The 25394-nt window shown below is 37.6% G+C and overlaps 1 protein-coding gene across 2 annotated transcripts in view; it reads right to left on the bottom strand.

Moving 5' to 3' along the window:
• The window catches only part of CLYBL (citrate lyase beta like), a 187275-nt gene that overhangs the window by 32551 nt on the left and 129330 nt on the right, over positions 1–25394 (bottom strand). The window lies entirely within an intron of this gene.

Raw genomic sequence — 25394 nt, 5'->3', positions numbered from 1 at the left:
GGGAAACTGCATGCCTTGGCTATTAACTCCGCATTAAGGCCTAGTGAATATATGTTTTACTCATGAAAACCTATTTAAAAACCTACATTCTGTGACAAGAGTCTACACTGACCACGTAAGATAGCCCCTTTGTTTGCCACAAGAAAGACCCTGCAAAGATGAATGAGCTTTGCTTACAAATTGAATGTCTGCAGAATTCTGGACTAGTTGAGCTAATACGGAAAGGAAGCAATCAACACATTTACTTGGAAGTATATGCCACAAAAGTCAGTGCAACTTATTTCTTGATCTAAATGTTTAGGATCGGGAGTATTTGCTATTTGCTCGCGTCCCGCCCCCGTGGATGCCTATAAATGATCTTCAAATTTGCTTGAAGAACAAGTTTTAGACCTGTCTAATGAACCTCCTTTCAAAGTGCAAATTAGTGTATGCATCTGTGTATGCATATGTGCATGTGCACACACACACACACAACCAATATAAATAATAAAAGCCTTTTGCACTTTTGATGCTTGGGTAGGTTTACATCAAGCCTCTTCAAAGAGTGATAACTGCAGAATGCTGTGAATTGCAATGTAGAATGTGGAGCTATATTTCAAGGTTGCAGTGCTGCTTTTGTCAGTCACTCCAGCAAATATCTTGTCTTCAAGATTTCTTTTGAAATAGTAACTGTCCTAGGATTTATTAAATCAATATATTAGTATTCTTATTATTTCCCATTTACTTTACTATTTATTCATTATGTTCTATCTCACCATTTTTTCCTGAAGGCATAAGGCCGGTCTATCTTCTCAGCACTGGTTAGGCCCAATCATGTGTTTTAAGCTCATGAGACCCTACTACCCCTATTTGGAATAAATGATACGCAATAGTTCATGCACAAAAATTTCTGCATTTGATTAAATTTATTTGTACAAACAAATAATTATCCCTCTATCCCTCTGTAGCTTTGGTCAGGATATGACACACATAACAATATATCACGTGCACTTAAGTCTGAGTTCTGAATTAAGCTCTCCTTTCCCCCCTCAATGCTACAGGAATTTTTTTCTGCTTAGCATGTCTTCATTCTAAGGCTCCATCAATTCCTACTACAGTAGTATAATTCAAACATCTGTTAAAAATTGAATTGTAATTTGCCTAAGCAACAAATAATCCAAAAGTGAACATTAACATCTAGATTCTATGTTGATAAGACGATGAATACATCTGTTTTAAGCAGGATATGCTTAAAGAGATCTTTAAAAACTGCAAGTGTGTGCTATTAATCATATCCTTTTAATATTTATCTCTGACCTAATGTTCACAGTGATGTCTGTTACAACACGGTGGAGATGTAGCCATTTTGCCTACCAAAGCACTGCTGATGAATCAAGCATCACCACAATAAACAGAGATTGAAATTTAGGAATATACATGCATTTGGTTCAATTGGCAACCATTGATGCTAATAACCAGCATCTTCACAAGTTACTAGTTCTGAATCATCTGCAAAGAAAACAACATCCATCTACTTTTACACTCCAGTGGATGAAGTGGGTCCTCGCAGCGGGACTGCACAGACTTTGCCATCTGGAGAATAAATGGAGTGTGAAGTACAGTATAGCTTGGGACCAGGCTCAGTGGCAGCAGCTCAGCAGTTATTTCATTAGTTCCAAACTTTCAGGGATTAAAATGATCTCAGTTCTACAGTCAGATAGGATAAGACAGACTGGGGAATAAAAGGACGTTGAAGATGAAGCCCCATAGGCTTATTTATAAAACTATCAAATATAAACAGCCCAAAACAAATGCCTTAACTAAACAGCATGATCACACAATATCTGAATTAGCATCCTAAACAAGAAGTCGCACTACTGATCTCAGTATAGACACGTCCTCCCCCTTGAAATCAGAGAAATGGGCACAGAACTGGAAAAAAAACAACCCCAGAATGCCAGTAAACATGTCTTTATTGATCATTTTCCCCAGATGTGGAAAAAAGAGATTTGTTTTTTTCAGCCTTGAGGTAGATTTGCCAAACACACCAGATTGCAAGGACAAAACCTTTTTGGTAAATATATTCTTTTTTTATTGGCATTAATGGTGATAGTGATTTTTTGTTAACTGTAGTACTGGAGGGAGTTGACCATCCACACTATAGTCCAAATGCTGGCACACACCCCCCCCAATCCCCTTTTCATGCTATTGCCATGGGGTGGAGGGAAGGAGAGAAAAAAAATCATTGTTCTATGACATGCGGCTTTTGCAGAGGTAAATGCCAGTTAAACGTCAGAAAGTAATGGACAAATTAATGGTGCTAAATATAACAAAGAGGCATAGATCAGAACTGAGCTTTGTTCGGGTATGTGAGCTTGAATGGCTGTGCAAAGCAGCACCCCAAGAAGACTGTTTAATTACAGTACCTTTCAGTGCATGAAATGTTAAAAAATCTGATCTGGTATACTGGCAAGCAGATTGTAGCTTCTGCCTGATAGTTAAGGGTAACTCCATATATTTCAGATGGCAGTAGAAAATTAATTACTGTAGTCGCAGCTAGAGTTAGCTGTTTTGTGACAGGACTGACATGATAAAACATGCAATTATGATTTAATGTTAGCCCCTGTAGTGGTTTGTTTATTCAGCCTGACACTGCTGAGGCTTTTGTCTCTTGTCTATACCAAGAGTCACCATACTCTGGATTTCAGCTTTTCTTTGTCAAAAGCAACCTACATATTTCTTAAGGAGGCCATTAGTCCTGCAGGATTACTTGGTGCCAAGAGCAAAACTTATTTCACAAGCTGATGCCCCTTCTCTAGAAATGCCAGGGTCTAAACAGCCTGGTCATTTTCTTTCCCATTTCCCTGCTGAGAATGCGACTGGGACAAATAATCACATTACTGTTTTTTAAAAAATAAAATAAAAAAAGCAAAAGGGATAGGTGGGTGAAGGCAAATAATGAGAACAATTTAGCTACCATTTTGGTTCTTAAAAAAAGCATCTTGAAACATAGTTTGTAATGGGTCTCTCCTATTCTCCAAAGCTAACAAGACGTATTAAGGAAGCAGTCAAAATTGAATCTGGGGATCCTGCCCCAAATAAAATAAGTGATGCATTTATTGCATGAATAACCTGACTTTTAAAGCAAAGAACAGAAAGGCAGGATTATCCATTCCTTTTGTTAGATTACTCCTCCTTTTTTAACAAATGAAAAACAGACATCAACCTTGCGTTTCATTCCAAGCTACATATGCAACATTTGTAAACATGGAAGGATTTAAGGAAACTTCCATATTTCAATTAAAACATATTTCTTTCATATTTAAATTATAGTTGTCCAATTAATTAAAAAAAACTTTTCTGAATATATATTCTTTTTAAAATCCTGTAACCTAACTGAGACTAAAAACTGAATGGAACAGAAACCTAGGTTTGTCTCTAATATAAAGTCACCACTTGCAGGGGGTTAAAAGGTCAAGATGATGGTCACAATCATGTGTTTGATGCCCCGCCCCTCTTTATTTGTATTGTGGCCACCACCTTTATTTTTTTAAATCCCCTCTTCTCCCCCCCCCCCAAAATCACTGCTTTACTAGAAATACTACCAGAAATAGAAACTTTAGGTGAAATAACATTAGGATTTATTTTCAGAGGCAATTTTGTATTCTTTGAAATATAGCATTTAATCTCAAGATTTTAATTTTGGAAACAGTTAAGATTATCAGGATTTTTGGAGATGGGATTCTTCTACCCAATGTCCTCTCTGTAGTTCAAGCAGACACAACATTTATTTATCTCTACTGCCTGTTCACTCCCAGCCCACACTTATTACTTATTTCAAGCCTAAAAGGACAGATACAACAGGAAGACATGAATAACCAGTACTGAATTATCAGTTGGCACAGACCAAAATATATGTCCAAATAATGAGTTCTTTTTGTTTGAACCTAACAAGTTTGGTTAGTTTATGGCTTACTGTATTGTGTGAAACCATAAAAATGACTAATTAAATAATCACATTAAAAACACATCACATAAATACCTCCAGCTAATATCTTTATATATTTTTTTCTCGTGAAGATCCATCTCTACAACTGTGAATAATTAACATGGCAAAGAAATGTTTGGAGGCCTTCTGAACCTAACATCCTGTTGGTGTGTACTTTTCTGGAGACCCAGAAGCAGGGTGGGATGCAGAATCAAAGAGCTTCCATATTGATGCGTTGATCAACTAGCTACATTTCATCTTCCCACTTTTTATTTCCCATCTCTCTCTTCATAAATGCAAGAAGGTAAAAAATAAATTGGGCACCTAATACTATGATAGCCCCAGGGTTACTTTTGTAAAAATTAATTAGCTCTATCAAAGATTAAAACGTTAAAAGATTGGCGCAGTGATTAGAAGCCAGTAATGCAGTCTAATTCTGCCCACTGCCAGCAATTCGATTCTCATCGGCTCAAGGTTGATTCAGCCTTCCATCCTGAGGTTGGTAAAATGACGGCTCAAATTAGTGAGGGCTGAAAAGCACTGTGAAGCTATATATATGTCTTAAGTCTTATGGCTATTGCTATTGCAAAACAAACAGATCCTATAGTCTTCCTTTTTCTTCATCTCCTCTGGTGGGATTCTTACAATACCCCTCCAAACCCCACATTTTCACAATATATTGATAAAGTTAATCTGCTTAATTAAGGTGACTCATCTTAATACTGGTGGCCTTCTAGACTGTAAGGCTCTTCTGAAGAGTTAGATCTTGGTTCTTCCCTTCCACTATCTTCTGCTCGGTCACTGTCCTAAGGTGGATTAACTCCAATCACTCTGATTTGCCCTGCTAGAGCACAACTAGAGAGCTTTCAAAGAGAGGCACACTCACAGTTTTGGTATAGTGGCCAAGGACAGTAATTGCAACATGCCCAGCCCAGCTGGGGAATACTTTCTCTGCAAATAGTCCCCCCAAGTTTCTCTTGATCCTGCTATCTTGCTGCCATAGCCACCACATCAACCAGCTTGGATCGAGGCATCAATCCAAGAAACTGGAACAGTTGGCATTCATAATCATATATTTTTTAAAGTTATGTGGAAAAAAAATCCAGCTGGGCAGAGCTTTAAGCATTTAAATGGAGACATCTCTAGGAAAACGATGGACATATGGTAACCCTAGTAAGTACTTGCTCTCTCTTGACAACATACAAACTCATCCTCAGGCATGCAAATACACTGTTATATTTGGCATCTCCTACAGCCATTTGGATTCTCCTACAGAGATGTTTTTCACATTCTGTCTGTAGTACATGCTTTTCTGTATATTAGCTAATTTAGGCATGTAAGCAAATCATTGCCATAAGCAAAAGAAAATAAAAAAAAAACCCAACACCACAAAATAATTTGAGTACTTTAGGAAGAAGGTATTTCTTATTTGGTGGTTTTTTTATTGCCTCTTAAATAGTCTTGAGAGCTGCTGATACCAATTTCTGCAATATTTTAGTGCACTTAGTGGCATAAGTCTCCATATGCTTCCAGTATGAAATAGTTGCCAAAAATGCAAGTACAGTAGCCCAGAAACTCCATCGTGGAATTGTAATTGTAATCAGCTTGTGTATCAGTTGGATTAAAGGGATTCACAGATGCTTAATTTTAGCCCATAAAACCCAGGCCGAGACTCACAGAAACTCCAGTTCATTCTGAAATCTACCCCTGTAGATTTCTGCAAGTGGGGATGTTTCTGTGTTCGAATGCTTCTTTGTCCAAAGAAAAGTATTACTTTTCACAAAGTAAACCAATAGAAGAAAAGGTGAAAATAGGCTAAAACCCTTCTGCCTGTAATTTAGTATCAACTGGGTTCTTTTTTCCCATGTGGAAATAGATATTAATATTTGATCTATCATTGGTGAGAAGTACAGGTAGTCCTCAACATACAACCACAACTGAGCCCAAAATTTCTGTTGTTAAGTGAGACATTTGTTAAGTGAGTTTTGTCTTGTCACAGTTGTTACGTGAATCACTGCAGTTGTTAAGTTAGTAACCTGGTTGTTGAGTGAATCTGGTTTCCCCATGGACTTTGCTTGTCAGGAGGTCGCAAAAGGTGATCACATGACCTTGGGACACCGCAACGGACATTAAATATGAACCAGTTGCCAAGCATCTGAATTTTGATCACATGATCAGGGGGAATGCTGCATAGGTCATAACTGTGAAAAACGGTCATAAGTCACTTTTTAGGACTGTTGTAACTTTGAACGGTCACTAAATGAACCGTTGTAAGTCAGCAACTACCTGTAATACATTCCTAAAAGTATTTTCCATGAATTTAGATCAAAAACAAATCGTTTGGATTTGTTAGAGAATATGGTCTTGAACACAAGCAAGTAGCTGAAAGAACATTGAGCAAATGAATAGCAGAATGTTCCATTAAAAGTATACATTTTCATACTATAACTGAAAAGCTATACATGAATGCTAATTCAGATATTTGGAGCAAAAAGAAGTTTTATTAAGAAGTCATGGGGATAGAAAAGCCTCGGTTTTATTTAAACTATGTCTTGGAGAGAGGGAAGCCCGAACGAGAGACAGAGGGCAGATTCCAACTTTTGGCTTGGTCCCTCTTCAGTTCCTGAGCGCTGTTCCTACAGAAATGGATGACATCATCTTCCTCCCACTCCCGGCTCATTGCAAATGTTCCCAGTGCCCAGGTTTTCCAACCTGGGCTCAAACTTACTTCTTTTATGATTTGAGTCATCTTAAGCCTTCCATTTCAGCTGCAGACAAGTTTTAATTGGCGGCAGTGCCTGGGACATACCTTCCTCTCCAGCAGGTCTTTCATCCTGGACTGCTGCGTTGTCTGCTGATGGGCTGTTGTTGGTGTTTTTATCATTCTGCAGTTGATCCCATGATAGCCCATTAAGTCAAGGAACCATCCGCAACTCTAGGAGCTGATACTTCATTCCACCCTTTCTTCTCTCTTTTAGGTTCTGCCCAAGCAGGGTGAAGTATTTTCCCCTTGCTTTCCCACCCATTACCTAAAGCAGTACAAACCTTTCATTTCTCTCTCTCTCTCTCTTTTTTAATATATTTAAGTTGCCGGGTAAGAACATTGCTCTTGGTTTCTGCAAAAATTAACTCTCAGTTCCTCCTTGCTACAAATTTTCTATGGATCTACCGAAGAATGTAGAAACAACAACAAACAGAAGAAAAAAAAACCCAAATCCCAATTGATATCCTATTGCTCTGACCACTGTAAAATTGGAACTATAATGATACCGTAAGGGAAAGAAAAAAAGAACTAGAAAACACCTGTGTTAGTGTCAAAGGAAATGATGTCAGCTGGGAATGGGTGAATTAAGGCATCCATGTATGCAAAAGTCTGTACAGAAGGGAAAAGCAAAAAGCAGGAGAGGGGGGGGAAACTGGGGGAAACTGGATTTACTTAACAATCGCGAGAGCCACTTAACAGCTGCAGTGATTTGCTTAGGAACTATGGCAAAAAATTTGGCATGATTCACTTAAAAACTGACTTGCTTAGCAATAGAAATTCTGGTCCCAATTATGGTTGTAAGTCAAGGATTACCTGTAAAGAGACCATGTGTGAAGACCTGCTCTTCACTTTCCCTTGTGGTCAAAGAAGTCCATCAAGGCAAAGAAGCAACCCAAGCTCTAAAATGTGTATATATGCAGAGTCTTTGCATGAAAAACCACAGGCCAAGCCTAAATTTCATTGCCATTTTTAGAGATGCTGTTGAAGTTCGAAACATATTTAGCTTAGTTTCATTGGGCTGTTTAGCAAAAGCATGTAGTCCAATTGTAACCACTGAGTATTGCTTCATACTGAGGTTTTTTTTGAAATTAGTTTTTCTAATCTTACAATGTAATATTTAATTTGCACAGTTTGTAATCAGAAAAAATATAGCAATTGTGACTTCTATTCAAAAGGCCTCTTCACACCCTTAATTATGTCCTTTTTCAAACAAAATTAATCTGTCTCGGCAATGTTTTATAGCCATTGCAACATGGAAGGAAAGTCTTCCAATATGTTGTATAATCATTGCCACCATTAAAAAAAACCTTTAACAAAGGAACTTAATTTTTTGTGCTAGTAAAAGGAGAGATTCCAGAGCATTTGACATATAATTTCCTGATTGATTTCTAATTCAAAACAAAATTGGATACCAATTAAATATTAAATTAAACATGAATAGTATTTAGCAGCTTGTACCTCCAATAATTTAAAACATTTATTCTTTAAACTTTAACTAATGGTGACTGAAGGATAGTAATGATATGGTAATTTTACACTGTGTTTGTCTCAAAGTTGCATAAGTATCACACAGATTGATTTACTATTTTATCACCATTCTTGAATCTTCCTTTCAGTATTTTGTTTGTGAACTGCCCAGGATTATGCTACTAAGATGTGCAGCTATCCAAACCAAACCAAACCAAACCAAACCAAACCCAGCCCAGCCCAACCCAACCCAACCCAACCCAACCAAACCAAACCAAACCAAACCAAACCAAACAATATTTTAGAACAATCTTGTAAGCTCTAGAGATACATTCCACACAATTTAGACTACAGTTCTGAACCTCTTATTTATAATATCTTATTCTATCATGTATCTCTCCCTCCCTCCCTCTCATATTTAGGGACTGCCCCTCTCCCTCATAGAGCAACTCTTACCTGAAAGAGACATGGGAACTGTATTGCAGGTTTTGCAGTTTGAATTTGAGCAAACTTTTCATCTGTGTATGTTAATGCTTTTTATTTTCCAACTTTGATATTCTCCCAAATATCACAGTATTATAAAATGCTGATTTTAACTTCTAAAACCCTGGGTGACTTCTCTTGGATTATCCAGCTTATTAGCTGCCTTCATAGACTCCTGCTTGATCCATCTATTTCCCACCAAACAGATTGAGGTGGGTGGTTATTATTAAAAAAGACTTTTAGAATGGGACACTAACTATTATTATTATTGTTGTTGTTGTTGTTATTGTTGATGATGATTTAATCTTCAATTTGATTCACAGTCTGGGACTGGTAAAAACTTACCAGTTCAAATCCTAACCAAAGACCTAAGCTATTAAGGTAGCGTCTGAGTATATAGCCAGTTCCAAGTAGGGTGGTTTTTGAAACATCAGGATATTCAGGTCTAATAAGTTCAAAATTCCCATGTATCTGGGCAGCCTTTTGGGTATTGCTCCAAGGGCTCCTATTACTATTGGTACAGCCATTGATTTCTTCCTCCATAGTCACTCAGCTTCAGAGATTTTTTTCAGTTTTATTTTTTTTTCCTAGCTGTTTCTCTTCAATTCGTGCATCACCTGGAATTGCAATATCAATGAACCAGATGTTTTTCTTTTCCACAATAGTGATGCCAGGCGTGTTGTGGGCCAGAGATCTGTCTGTTTGGATCCAAAAGTCCCATAGGATCTTGACTTGCTCATTTTCAAAAAGTTTGTCAATTTGATGTTCCGAGTAATTTTTGCTGCATTGAAACTCAAACTTCTGGCAAAGCTTCCAATGTATAATTTTGGCAGCTCAATGATGATATTTTAAAGTCATCTACTAACAAAAGTTTTCTAGGTAGATTATCTAAAAAACTGGGAATATCTTGGATGTGTTCCCAACAAGTTTCGCTAATGCTTTTTTAAAAAGCACTCGTTGAAAGATTTTTTTATTGTTGTAATATGTGCTCTTTTTTCTCTTGTTGGAAATTTTTTCATGTTATATTTGAATTTTTGGACTTCCGGGATGATAAGGCTTTGATTATTATGATGGTTAAATATATTTGTTTCAATATGTTTCAATACTAGTTGTTGGAGATCATGATTAAAAGACTGTTAATCATTTATATCCTAACTTTGGGCTTATTGAAGCATTGAGTTGGCTACTGTGAGAGAGACGTGGATTGTATGTGTGTTTAGTCTGATCATGTCTGTCCAACTTATTTCCCTACATTTGTATATGAGCATTTTCTGACAGTTTACTCCAAAATCTAGATGAATATGTAGTATATGTACATTCAGGAAATAAAATAACCAAATAGATAATGGCCCAGTAATTCATAGAGATATTGGTTTTGTTGTTATAATACTTTAGAACTCTTCTTACTGCACTGCTGCTTTTTTACTATTAAAAATTAACATATTAGCTGAACAACTAAAGATAGCTTGTAGTATATCCTTCAGTTGTGTTTGGAATTCTTTTTCTACCTCCCTTATGAATCTATATCTCCAATGCTGCTTGTATCCTCATTTTTTTTAGAAAGGTACATATGTGTATTTAGTTATGTAAAACTTTTTATAATAGAACATAATTATCTTGTAGATGAAAGTTTTCTTGCTGATATCATAAGATTAGCCAAAATGTACACAACCATAAATACTACTACTTTTTTACAGATCAACATACAGAAAATAAATCTGTCTTTTTCTTGACTATCATCCCTTTTCTACTAGTTTTTAACAATCCATCTATTTATTTTACAAGGATAAATAGAATAGATTGTTCTATTACTAGAAGGGGTATACTTGTGGTGCACCCTGGATAGCGCAACAGTGTAAACTAAATGAACTAGCAACTGCTGGCAGCCAAACTACTCTGTAGACTTTCAAAATACATGGCAATGAAAACAAAAAAATGGACCTTTTCAGGGCCAAATGACAAGAGAGATCAGGAATATTATTTGAATTTGCCAAATCAATGTTGGGGGCTCAGCAAATCTAAGAGCCAATATATTTCCAAACTTTTATTGGACAGTAACATAGATATAGCCACCTCCAAGAAATGCACATAGAAAACAAAGGACAGAAGAGGCAAAATTCATAATGTTGGGAGCCATCTACCATTGCAGCTATGGCTTCGCTACATATGTCAGAAGGTATATAGAGAATGCCTCCTTATTGTCAGCCTCTACCAACAACAATACACAAGAAGTAGTTTGCAAACTAAGTGATCTAAGAATACTGAACATCTACAAACCGCCTCTGACAGCATGGCCATAGAATATCAAGCCACACCCAACAATCTATGCCGGTGACCTCACTAGCCAGCACATTAATTGGAAATACTGTTCCACTGATGACAATGTTAAACAATTGGGCCACAGCAAACTGGGCCACAGAAAACAAAGAATTGGATTGGTAAATTTCTCTCAGATGTATTTTCCAATGGCTGCCTCCCACCAGAATTCAAAATAGTTAAAATAATATCACTTCTAAAACCTGATAAACTACAATACAGAGTTGAAAGCTACCGCCCAATCACCCTTTTGAGCTCCTGCTACAAACTCCTGGAATATTAATTATAAACAGGATAGGTCCCATAATAGATGAACATCTACCTATGGAACAAACCACTTTCCAACAAAACCATAGCTGTCTAGATCAGATGCTAAGCTAATAGGCTATATTGAAGCAGGATTTCAATGAGGCCTCAAAACCATGGCCGTGTTCTTAGACCTAACTGGGGCATACAACACAGTTTGGAAGGATGGGTTGTTACACAAACTGTGCCATATTATCCTGCAAAAATCTCTATTGACTAATTAATAACATACTGAGGGATAGGTCCTTTCAGGTAATAATAGGAGACAACCTAAGTAAGGTAAGAAGATTAAACAATGGCCTCCCACAAGGATCTCTAATGGCACCGACATTGTTCAACTTATACATATCACATATGCTGGTGGCAAGAGGATGCAAATTGGATATGCTGATGATTTGGTGATAGCAGTACAAGAAAACACATGGAGGTGGCTGACAGCCTCCTGTCCAAAGATCTTAACATCTTAGAAAAATTCTTCACTGATTGGAGATTCCCTCCTAGCACCAGCAAAACAGTAATTATGTGCTTCCACCTTAACAACAAATGAAGCCCCGAAGGTCTACTTAAACAACAACTTACTCCACTAAGATGCCCATCCAAAGTATTTTGGAGTAACATTGGACCGGACTCTCTCCTACAAGATACACCTAGAGAATAAGGCAGGAAAAAAAAATACTAGGAACAACATACTCCAGAAATTATATGGAACTAAATGGGAAGCTTCAGCTGCCATCCTCAGGTCATCAGCACTAAGGTTGGTCTACTCTGCAGCAGAATTCCATGCCCCTGTATGACTTTTAACAACTGCCATACTAGTAAGTTAGATGCCAGACTAAACGACACTATGAGGATTATAAGCGGATGTATTAAAACCGACTTGCTGGCTTCCTGTTCTGAGCTATATAGCACCACCAGCTTTATGAAGGCAAGATGCACTAATGAGAGAATACATAAAAATTATGAGCAACTCACTCCTACTGGTGCATGCCGACTTTCCTCATTTATTAGCTCAAATCCAGGAAGCCCTCACTGGAACTTGCACAATATCTGCCCAACAACTTTAACATTGGTTCCCAATGGAAAGCCAAGTGGATCACTGAACATCCAGACATAGTAAGATATATAAATGTCTTCCTATGTTTGGAAGCCTGGTACCATTTTTGTGGGGTACAAAAAGGGTACCAGGCTTCAAACTACCATGTCAGCAATGTACAATCCTAAATAGGATTCACACCTCACACAGCATCTAGTCAGCTGTAAGCTGAGGATATGTACCGGTCCAGTATCTGATTTTTTTTAATATAAATGATGCTATGTTTCCATGGTTAGAAGGCCTAGACACTGGTATTTGAACATAGATCTTTTTAACATTTATATTTTATTGCCTTTTTAACTAGATGAATTGTTAATATACATACTGCTAGTCCATGTATGATATGTCATTTGAAAAATAAATATTTATCCTAAACATGTTTGTGAAGGAGAAGTTTCTCTCCTGTGAATAGTAAGCAGCATATACAAATATAATTTCCACTAATTCACTGCCAATCTTGCACATTATCACAATTATTCATTTTGTAAGCAATCATATGGAGCAGATTAAATAAGTATTATTTCAGAAAAAAAAGCACGGGAACTCGAGTAAGGACAGTTTGATCTGCCTGGCTCTTAAGCCCTACTAAGTAATCAGACATTTTGTTACACTGGAAAACTGATGTTGGCAAAAAGCATCATATTCACTCTCCTTCCCAATTCCTTCCTCAAGTCATTAATTTCCAACATTACTTTCAAAACCTGGATAGAATTGATAATTAGATGGAAAGGGCAGAAGTCTGCTAAAATATATTAAAGATTTTGTGTCATGTCCCATTCTGGGACTTCATTATAGTCACTCCTTTTTAGCAACTACCCAAGTTAAGAACCATTCACAAATACAATGGTAATAGAAGGTAACAATAAAAAAGTCATTTTCCAAGAAAAAAGGAAAAAAAAAAAAAAAAAGGTCAGGCACAGGATACTGTAAGAGAAAACTTTATCTGAATGAAACAGCAGAACTAGCATCTCTCTCTCTCTCTCTCTCTCTCCCCCCCCCCCGTTTCTTAGCAACCATTTTGCTTAACAACCAACTAATTGAAATGGAATGTGAATACTAAACGAGGAGAAAGTGTATAATTCTAATCAGTGATACCGATTAATCAATGTTACACATTACTTCCAAATTCAAAAGAAATCTGGCTTTCAGGGACAAGCTTAGAATCACTACTCAACATAATTCAGTACTTGGAAACAACAAACCAAGGACCCCAGTTCTAACACATTACACAAACCTTGGTAATGATTCCCTATTTTGACTGTTCATATAATCACACAGAAGGTTTATCCATGTATTTATTAACGTGTTATTTATATCACTTCTTTTACCCATGTTCTTAGAATGGCTACAAGTTGTCTTCCACTTATGATCATTTATTTAACAATGGTACACAGATATGACAGTCTTGGAAAAAGTAACTGTCCTGAAAATTACGACCACTGCACCACCACTGTGGTCATGAGATCACAATTCAGGTGTTTGGCAACTGGCTTGCATTTACAGTGGTTGCATCATCTTGTAGTATGAATCAGGATTTGAGACCTTCTCAGCTGGTTTCTGACAAGCAAATGCAATTGGGAAATCCAAATTCACTTAATGACCACATCATTCATGTGTGATTTGCTTAATGACCATGGTAAAAATGGTTGTAATATCAGATCTGGTCATCAAGCATGCAAAATGTGAGTAGATAGGTACCACTTTGGTGGGAAGGTAACTAACAGCGTTCCATGACATCATGCTGGCCACAGGACCATGGAAATGTCTTCGGACAGTGCTGGCTCAATGGCCTTGAAACAAAGATAAGCATCGCCCCTATAGTTGGCAATGACCAATGGAGGAAAATCCACAGGCATCACTTTAATTTTACTTAATTTATTTAATGCTACTTTTTGCTTCCTAGAATTAAGAAGAAGCAGCATTGAAAAAAAAACAACAAATGCTGCTTCTGCAAGAAGCTCAAGTGGACCACCTACTTAGACGGTGGACCATCTAGTTAGTAGCTGTAAAAACTCACACACACTGACTACAAACAACAACATGACCAAGTAGCAACAATGGTGCCTTGAAATATCTGCAAGAAATACCATTTGCCTGCAAGAGAGAACTGGTGGGGTCACAAAAAAGATGAAGTAATCAAAAATGAAAAAAGCTAAAGTGTTCTGGGACTTTAGAATTCAAACAGACAGGCACCTGTCACATAACACCCCAGATTTAACAATTGTCTGTAAGAAAGAGAAAAAAGTCTGGATAGTGGATGTGGTAGTATCAGAATAGAAAAGACAGAATAGAAAAGAAAGAGCTGGAGAAGATAACAAAATACGAAGACCTACAAACAGAAAAAGAACAAATCAAAAATGAAAAAGCTAAAGTACCCTGGGACCTAAGAATTCAGTTCAGACAAGCATCTGCTATACAGACTTAACTATCAATAAGAAAGACAAAAAAAAAATTGGATAGTGGATGTGGCTGTACCTAGAGCAGAACAGTACAGAGAACTGATAGAAAATCACAAATTACAAACACCTGTAAGTAGAAGTAGAATGACTATGGCAAAAGAAAGCAAAGACAGTAGCAATTCAGTAGTAACAGGAGCCTTGGCTACAATCCCCAAACATCTGGAACACCACTCAAACACCATCAATATTGACAAAATCACCATCAGTGGTTTTACTTTACTAGGAAGAAGCTTATGTTCTGCCACAATACCTTTATCACCATTAAACAACAACATTGCTTGAGAAGGACTCAATAGGTGGGTAAAAATGCCAAATCCAATCTAGACATCTGACTGATTGTGTTACCAGCCATATAATAGCCAATACTCACAGCATTTAAAATATATATATTAAGTTGTAAGGTTGTTTCTCTCTTTTGTTTAACTGGCTTTTTATTTTTTTAGTCTTGGTTTTTTGTTGCTATATTGGTGCATATTTTTTTCATGTGACTCACTATTGCAGTAGGAATGGAGCAGCCAGCTAAGTTTAACATCTCCAGCCATATTCACCTTGTCTATATGTTCCTGTGGTGAGCTGCAAAACCAGGCTCATAATAGAGATTTCAGTGGGCATTTCTCATTTCCTTTTCAAGCCCGTATTCATAAGGTAGGATCTGAAAACAGCAACAGCCTTAGATTAGGAACACTGTATTCTGAACCTAAGATCAATATCTCTATTAGTATAGTGATGCTAAGGACACAATGCTTATACTTCAGCATTTTAACATTTTTTTACTCTCTTTGCAGCATTTTTATATTACTGTATCAGAGAAGATTGTTGGAAGAGAGAAAACCACCCACAGATTTGCAATCTATTCTGACTGCATTTTCCAGGTGACCTAAAAGCTCCTCCTGAGATCCATCTATTTTATGTTTCCTGGGTTGCTGTTCTCACAGGTTTATAACATTTGTAAGAGCCACACCATTAATTAAATGCCGGGGCACCAGTTATTATGTCCATTTAATTTTCAGTTGCTTGTTAAGGTTTGGACCCCTTGTCAGAACATCTCCCATTCCCTCCTTTTGCAGAATTGATTAAATTCAGCCTCGCCCTGCTGAATGTCTTGCTTAGTTCTGGGATCTGGGAAACCCGGCGGAGAGCCCAAGACCGCCTCCTTTCAATTGTGCCGTTCTGTCTTTTGTATTCCTCACCAGCAGCTCCCCATCCTATTTCAGCTTCTGCTATTTTGCTTTCGGCAAGGCCAGGCCAGCCATTTACTGAAGTGTTTTTGTTTGTTTTTGCCATTTTCCTCCTTGCCTGCAGTCGGTGTTTGCAAAGCATTTAACACGACACTAGGCGGGTTAATTTACTATACTGGTAAAAAAAAAAAAAAAAAAGCAGGCTATTTGGAGTGTCTTGCAACACTGACATGTTTTCAGCTTGAAAATCAGATGTCTCCATCCCAAAGGAAAGAGCCTTTGCCAAAGCTTTGTTTATATTGATGCCAGGTGCAAGCTGGCACAACCGTGATAGTGACACACGAGCACTACACAGTTTGCAAAAAAAAAAAAAAAGCTTCCAAAATGAAATTCTGTTGCTAGAAGAACCAGGTTTTAAAATATCCCGCCACATCAAGTGCAGAAAGCCAACTTCCTTGGGAGAATTCTTTCAGTAGTTTCCTTCAACTAGCTTCCAAGCCCCAACCTCTGTCCTGCACAAATATATCAATAGTTCTTCCTGCTCTGATAAAATAAGTGACTTCATTTTGCTCTTTCAGTGAGTGCCATGCTTTTCTTCCTTCGGGTACTTTCTAAAATGACTTTTGCTGATATTGTGCTTATGGTATTGTTGGATTAAAGTCTTCATCCTGGTTCATCCAAGCCGTGAATAAATAAGCAACATGGCGACTGCTTTGGGAAGAAGGTTACAGTTTATTGAAGAGGCAGAAAGATGGTTTTGCAGGGAAGACCAGAGGAAAGAAGGGCTGAGCACATGGGTAGTAGGTTTTTATACCCCCTCTAGCCTTTTGTTTGGAATAGTTTTCTGTTCCTCTGGCATGAATTTTGAGGCTATTTCCTGTGTCACGTATTCTGACCTGAGTTTAGGTGTGCCTCTCTGGCCTTTGTGAGTTAATCCTATCATGTCCTGTCTCAGGTGGAGTATGCAGATTTTAGGGCTCTGTCTTCTTGATCTCCTAGCTGGGGCCTTTCTGATGGTTTACATTTGCATTTGTATAGAGCTGGCTTCTGCTTGGGACAGAGACTTGGGGGCAAGGTTGGTTTCTGCTTTTTAAAATACTTTTGAGGAAACATATTTTTCTGCCCTTTTAATATTTCCTTCTCTGGGGAGCTGACTTCCCACAGTATGCAAAGATACAGACCAAGCTACGAGATAAAATGTAGAGTCTTCACCTACCTGTGATTCATCTATCTTGTCCAGATAGGAGCCCTTTGCCTTTTCTTTCTTCCCTGACCTTTTCCTTCTCTCACTATCACATAACTTGGAAGTTAATGTTGCTTCTTATTTTTCTTCATCAGTGTCAGTGGAGGAAATAAAACAAAAATGCTGGGCTTGTTCTATCACATGGTAGAGCTACCAGAAGGAAAATAAACATTTTTTTAAAATTAGCAAGTCAATCTACTTTGACATCCATCTTTCTTTTAAGATATAAGTATGGAAATAGTTTGAAAAGGACTGTCCATTTCTGATTTAATCTCTAGTAGATCTACAGTAGCAACTACATCTGTCAGTTGCTTCCTAATTGCTTGGATGCTAGGAGCTACTGTAACATGGAATTGTGACTTCCCTGTTTAGCCTCTTCACACTCAAACACTTAAAACAATGTTCATTGTTGTTTTTGTGGACTTAGGAACAATACAGGTAATCTTTTCTGATTTTTGATGAGAGATCACCTTAACCATACCAAATGTGCAGCCATCAGAAGTTAGATGATGGAGCTTTTTGAATTTGGTCCTTGTCACTTAGAACTTCCTTCTCTAATATGTCCACCAGCTTCCTTTATTTTTAGCATTCCCAAACATATTTGTATGTTTATTTGGCATGGTTGTTGAATTTGCAAATGTAAAGTTTAAATTTGAATGTACATTTGAATGCTGCTGACATTTTAACATCAACTTGATATTGATGTTTGAACGGTGGCTAGAGTTTTTAATCATTTCATTGGTCCGTACTTTGCTTTTATTTTATTATTAGCTACCTCATTGGTCTAATGATCTCCCCTCAAAACTTAATGCAGATTGCTGAAACAAGCAAATACTTCTCCATGTGGCAAATCCATCTGGATAGTTCAAATGCATCTTCTTCAGCTGCTTCTTTAGATATCTTTATTTTTCTTGCTTTTTTGTTATTCTTCACTTTTTCTTTTCCCCCTTTTTATTTCTTCTATATTTCTGTAGGTTTTTAAAATCTTTGTAATGTCTTCTTTTAATAAAAAATATAAAAATGCATCTCCTTCAGACATTTTTTGACAAAGACAAATGAGTATACCGCAAATGGTTGAGACCTTTTGATGATAACTACCAAAGGCTAGCAAAAATGACTAATATTTATTCTCAGCCATGACACAGTATTGCTGCCATATCCCTTCAAAGGTAAATGCCAGGAGAACACAGAACATAGGAAGGACTCCATCCAATCAATATGCTTTTTTTAAAATAATGAAACACTGTTACTACCCAGAAGAGAGGCAGGAAAATACATTGTTTGAGACATGTGCTAATTTCAAAATTAAGATATTCATTAAAAGAGTTTTCCATAAAAAAATAATAAGATCAAATAGTAGAATCTCAAGATTCCTAAATATACAGTTCTTGCTCTAAACCTGACTGTTTTCCCGAAAATGAGATCCGGTCTTTTTTTTTTTTTTTTGCCTCCAAAAGAGGCACCAGGTCTTATTTTCAGGGTTGTGTGCGTGTCTTTTCCACTCACCTCCAGCACTGACAGCCCCACCCAGCAAGCCCACTTCTTCTGCGGCCGAAGGAGCAGCTTCATTCTGCAGCTGAGAATGGAGCTCCGGCCTGCATTTCGCAGTCAGAGGCCTTTCCGGAAGGCCACTGCTGCCAAGAACCAAGCTACGGATTGAATCCATACAGCGGTTCTTGGCTAAAGTGGCCTTCCGTAAAGGCCTCTGACTGCAAATTACAGTCCTGGGGACACCTCAGAAGAAGTGGGCCGTCGAGGAGAGGCCTAGCTGCAAGGTAAGTGGGTGTGGGGCATGTGGGACAGCTCCATACCCTCACCCAGCCCTAGCTTGATTTTTAGAGGTGTGCCTCACCCCAAAACTAGGGCTTATTTTGGGGGTAGGGTTTATAATAGGCCCCAAAATCAAGCTAGGGCCTATTTTCAGGATAGGTCTTACTTTCAGGGAAACACGGTATTCATAAGAACAATGAGTTAATTCCACATCCAAAGAAACAAAAATGAGTAGCAGTCACTACCTCTTTCTCAAACTGTTTCTACTGCTTCTGTTTTTCATAATTATTCAGATGTCTCAAGAGCTAAGATTCCCCAAGGCCAGTTCCCTGCCTGAAGCCTTTTGTTAACAAGCACACTGTCTGAACAATCCAACTGCAAAGTTTCTGTTTCTCTCACTGCCAATTTTGTTTCATCTATTTTCTAAGATTTGTGCCTTCAGTCCTTCTTCAATTGACAATCATGTGCTACTAAATGACCTTTCCACATTAAATTGTTTCAAACTGTCAGCTTGAAGCCACCCACAACAACTGTAATTAAAGCAGCCCCAAGTATGATATGCCCTATACATAGAAACTCAGTTAGGCTTTGACCCTACCAGTTGGTCTAGAACCTCGAACAGAGGTCATTCATAGCACACATACACCATAAGGTTAAATAAACAGATAAAAATACAGCGTTTTTCATATTCTCCATCTAAACCCAGCATTTGTGCAAATAAGCCATCAAGGCGGTAAAGATTCAGCTGGCTTACTTCATTATGCATGCACAAACACAAATGAGGTTATCCTAACAAACTAACAAACAGAAGGTGTGAACTGCTAAGAATATTCAATCAAGCTGAGATGATGAACTAATAATATTTTGAACAATGCAAAATTATAAAGTTTTGAAGTAATAATAAGTGAAAAATACAGTTCAGAGTATGAGGTCTAGCTTTTAAAAACTGTTGAAAGCAAGTCTAAGTCATAGTAGATAAATGAACAATGAGTGTCCTGTTGTGCATTATTGATTCTTTAGGTTTATTTAAAATCTTAAGTCTACATTTACATTGTTGAAAAACTATTATGCATTATATATGTTACTTAATTATCTTACTTAGGTGCAGAAGTGAAGCAGGTGGAATCCAGTTAGTACTTGGGTGGGAATTTTCTTTAGAAAATCCCAAACAAAAAGGTAGGAGCATAATGACTGCTATGTTGTCTCCAACAGAACTGCATGGATGTGCTCTTGTAGTGTCTAGGAGTTTAGCTAAACTGAAAGGCACATTTAAATTACTTTTAAATATGCCCTTACGTTTAGTCAACTCGTAGACACTACATGGGCACATCCATGCAGTTTCCCCTTTCCTCCAGGAAAACTAGTTGGCCATCATAGCACTCCTGCCTCCAATAGCTCTGTGAGGTAAGGTAGACTGAGAGAGAGGGAATGCCTCAGAAAGTTTGCTATCTTCAGTTTAAGGTGGTCTTAAACTAGTCGTATCCTACTCACTACACTATGATGATTCTCTAAAAGTATTTTAGAAGGTGCTTACTGTAGACCCCGTCTGCTAAGCTATTTCGGCTGGTGGGATTGAGTTGAGAGCCTTTTTTGTTGTCCCATCCTGTGGAACATTTTACCATTGGAGGTGAGATCTGCTCCTGGAATGGGACAACTCGCCTCAGCCAACTCACCACGGCCAACTTGCCATGGTCAATTCGCCATGGCCAACGGCACGGTCAACTTGCCACAGCCAAATTGCATAGTCAACTTACCACAGGACAACTCACCATGGCCAACTCATCACGAGACAACTTGCTGCAGAACAATTGAACAATTCAATTTAATTATTTAAAATAATTTTAAAAAATATTTTAATTTTTGTTATTCACATTTTATCTAGTCCCTCCTTTGGCATCCTTTCTTTAATGATTCTATTTGACTATTTCTTGTCCTGCGGTGTTGTTCCACAGCAAGTTGGCCATGGTGAGTTGTCCCGCGGCAAGTTGGCTGCAGCAAAATGGCTGTGTTGAGTTGGCCGTGGTGAGTTGTCATAGCCCCATCTGCTCTTACCCTTCTGGCCTTTGGAGACACCTTAAAAATCTGGGTTTGGCTTGAGGCCCCATGGAACATTCCTTGCTGGAGATGCTGACGAGACAAGAAGACCTCACTCCCGCGCTGTCTGTTTCCTTGGTTTTAGTTCTTATGTAACTTTTAAATGTTAAGTGTTTCTATATTTATCTTTTTATCATTTGTGAGTCACCCAGAGTCATCTTATTGGTGAGATGGGCAGCATATAAATTTAATAAATAAAATTAAGTTAAAATAATATAAATAACTGAATGTTATTTGCATAATTAGACTGAGAGAATCAACCTCATAGAAAAACTATTGTGTTTCTATGCCTAATATGCTACAAATAAAAAGAGAAAAACTGACCTAGTTTACAAGAAAGTATTTCCATGCTGTCTTTTGTTTGTCAATCCTAAGAATCACAATACACCCTTCATAAAATATTATAACACTAAGCCCCATGTAGATAACGTTGCAGTGAAAACCTCCTTATACCATTGTCTTGAATCATACAAGATAAACAATTTTAATAATGCCACTTGCTCCCATGATTCTAGTCTTCTAAACCAATTTCAATACAGTACCTGATTAATAAGCATAAACATAAATATGTGACACTGGCTGCAAACCTAAATTAAAAAAGAATATAAAACCTATTTCCGGAGGTGCATCGCCCATATATGAACATTCACTGCTTGTTCAAATATTTGGCCTGCAGTTCCCAGAATACCCAATCACCTACCAGTGTTTCTCAACCTTGACAATTTTAAGGCATGTGGACTTCAACTCCCAGAATTCCACAGCCAGCAATGCTGGCTGTGGAATTCTGGGAGTTGAAGTCCACATGCCTTAAAATTGTCAAGGTTGAGAAACACTGAGTCCTAAACCATCACAGGCTACAATTCTGGAGTTGCAGCCCCAACCAGCAAATGGAATTACAGAAACTGAATGAGCTTCAACAGTGATTTTGGCTCTCCTTGCCTGTTACAATTCTGTCACTAGTAATGATACTAAATACTTGCAGAAAGGACTCTGAAAATGAGGCTTGAAGAAACATTCATTTGGCAGATTTTAGATTTATTTCTTTTTAATGATCATACAACAGCAAGAATTTTTGGAAGATTATGAATCTTGAATCAGTGCCTCAACAGAAATCGAAAAACTGCAATTTGCAGATGGCAAATTGCTTGCTACAATCTGAAAAGGCCTGTGTTATAATGGCAGAAAATGAGACTACATACATTTCTTCCTCTGTCCATCTGCCAGTGTTATGGTCTTGAGTGGGGGTGATACTATTGCAATTTGGACATTTTGCAAGCAAATTTTGCTGTTCTCTATATGTCATCACAGAAAAGAGGAAATTACTATTGCCTTGGTGCTACATAATGTTGACAGTGAATTCAAGATGTAGGATTACTATCTTTCCTCAGAAAACGAACCCCTTCAGTTAATATTTTATTGCCATGATATAAAAAAAAGATGTTGAGACTCTAGAAAGAGTGCAGAAAAGAGCAACAAAAATGATTAGGTGACTGGAGGGTAAAAGAACAGTTGCAGGAATTGGGTATGTTTAGTTTAATGAAAAGAAGGACTAGGGATGACATGAGGGCAGTGTTCCAATATCTAAGGGGCTGCCACAAAGAGGAGGAGATCAACCTATCCTCCAAAGCACCTGATAGCAGAACAAGAAGCAGTGGATGGAAGCTAATCAAGAAGAGAATCAACCTAGAACAAAGGAGAAATTTCCTGACAATTAGAACAATTAATCAGTGAAATGACTTGCCTCCAGAAGTTGTGGATGCTCCAACACTGGAGGTTTTTAAAAAGAGATTGAACAACCATTTGTCTGAAATGGTATATGGTTTCCTGCCTAAGCAGGGGATTGGACTAAAAGACCTCCAAATGGAACATAATATTTTTTTTATGCATACAATCTGATTCCTATATTCATTTTTCTAGTAGTCCTGTACTAAGTAATGGATAATATTATTACTATTCTAGAACTAGTTTACACATTCCATTCATAATTTGAGGATCAGAACATAAAGTGAACAATCATGGAACCATCATCACTGTTAAAATGCTCACCAAATGTCAAATGTAGCAGATGTTTCCCCCAATGATAAGACAGTACATAGGTATTCAATCTTCAACATGTATCTCTTCAAAATCTACTTTAAAGATTTGGTGAATACTTCTCAAGGATGCTCCAAGGATGCTTCTCAAGGATGAATTATTACTGATTATGGAATTAACCTGCTCTTCCTACTCTCTTGATTAAATCTTATTGTCGTTGGTTAAATTTTAACATGGTTACCTCAATGTTAAAGACATATTTCATAAATTCTATTATGATGAAAAATTCATGAAGTTGTTTGTTGTTTAACGTCTGTGCTATATTTTTCCAAATGGAGTGTGCTTGATTTCAACATATTGGCAAAAAGCATAGCAAGTCTGTTACTCTCCAACAGTTTTTTTAATTACACTGTTTTATTTTGCTGTTTTCTTCTTAGAAGTAACATTAACATTCTGTTGTTCACACCTAATGTCTAATTTCCGTAATTTAAGAAATGTTGAATGTTGTTTTCTTTGTTTGCATTGATCATCATCCTTTCATAATTTTTCAGAGCCTACAGGTAGTCCTTGACTTATGATGGTAACTGAGATCACAATTTCCATAGCTAACGATGCAGTCACAAAATGTGACCATTGCTTAGCGATGGAAATCTCCATAGTCCCAATTGCCGTAATTAACCAAATCTCATGGTCATTAGTTGAGGCAATGTCTTGCTAGCTTCCCACAACCAAAGTCAGCTGCAAGTCTCAGACTGGCAGGCAGGCAAGCGGCTGCCGCCAGATGGGGGAGAGAGTGATGGGGTGCATGGGAGTTTGAGAGAGGCATGGTGGCGGTTGGGGAAGGTGCATGAGGGTGTGAGCAGATGAATGAGAGGCATGGCAGCCAAGGTTGCAAATGGCAATCATGTGGGGCATTGCAATTGTGGGGCATTGCAATCAGTCATGAATCCAAACAGTTGCCAAGTGCCCAGATTGTGATAATGTGACTGTGGGGGTGCTGGGCTGGCTAGAACTCCAAAGACCAGTCATAACCACCATTTGTTCATCTTTGTAGCTTTGAATGTTCACTGAACTAATGGTGATTGGTTGAGGACTACCTTTATCTTGTTTTACATGTATAAAAAGAATAATATCACTTTCTCGATCAAACAGAATACTATCAATGGTAAGAGATTTACACTATTAGATTGTACAGTAGAACTATGTTACAGTACAGTACAGTAGAAATTAGTTTACCAAGTGCAAGTGGGAGGAAAGCTTCTGTGCCCTTGAAAACAGAATGAAAAGATCCGTTCTCTACTTGCCTTGTGTCTGCAGCAAATGAGGCACTGCTCTAAGTAACATTTTTCTTAATAAACATAATTTCTAATGTTGCCTTCACCAGTGTCACAGTCCCTCTTGGGCTTTTCACCCTTTGTCTTCTTTCTGTTCTCTTGAGAAGTCTGCCAAGACGGGACTTGCTTCCAATTCAAGATTTATGCCGATGCTTCTACCAAACAATAATTTTTAGACAAAATTTCATAGCTCAGCTTGGCTACCAGCTTAAACAAGGTTATAAGATTTGGTTGCAGCTGAATTAGACAGATAAAAAGATCTATAGAAATACTTTTTTTTTTGTCAGTATGGTGATCGTTTCTTCACTGTCTTAAATTCTTTTTCATGTGTCTGCATGGTACTTTCACTATCAGATTTCTGATCTGCATTGCCTGAAGAAGAAGCCAGCAGTGAAAAGCTCCCAATTCTCTGTCGTAATACTGTATATTAGAACTGAAATGTATAATTCTGAAAGATGAAAATGTCTTTATGCTTTATTCAAATTATAAATTCAGGTAACAAGTAATACTTCTTTTCAAACACAAACATTTAAAAGAAAAAGAAGGGTAGCTATTCTTTTTCAGGTAAAACGGAATTTTGGATCTCTTCAAGCAAGATTGTTTTAGATACAAAAAACAACGTCCTCAGGAGAATCCTCTAGGAAGATTACAGGCAATATTGAAGAATGACCTTGTACCAAAGATCCTTTTGGAATCTGTGACTAAAACACGCTCCTTAATTTCTTTCACTCTTCCTGGCTTTAAGATTTTCAGAAGAAGAAGAAACATTGATAAAGATGAATACCCCTGTATGGAGAAGATATATTACTTCAGGAGGCATATCATCCTGAATTGCTATCTATGCTTCTAGCAGTGGTATATCTAGCACAGTGGTGGTGAACCTATG

This window comes from Protobothrops mucrosquamatus, unplaced genomic scaffold, assembly GCF_001527695.2.
Source record: "Protobothrops mucrosquamatus isolate PMUCROS unplaced genomic scaffold, P.Mucros_1.0 scaffold_218, whole genome shotgun sequence".
NCBI classification, from domain to species: Eukaryota; Metazoa; Chordata; class Lepidosauria; order Squamata; family Viperidae; genus Protobothrops; species Protobothrops mucrosquamatus.
The sequence above is the reverse complement of the archived record's forward strand: the minus strand, read 5'-3'. Positions and strand labels throughout refer to the sequence as shown.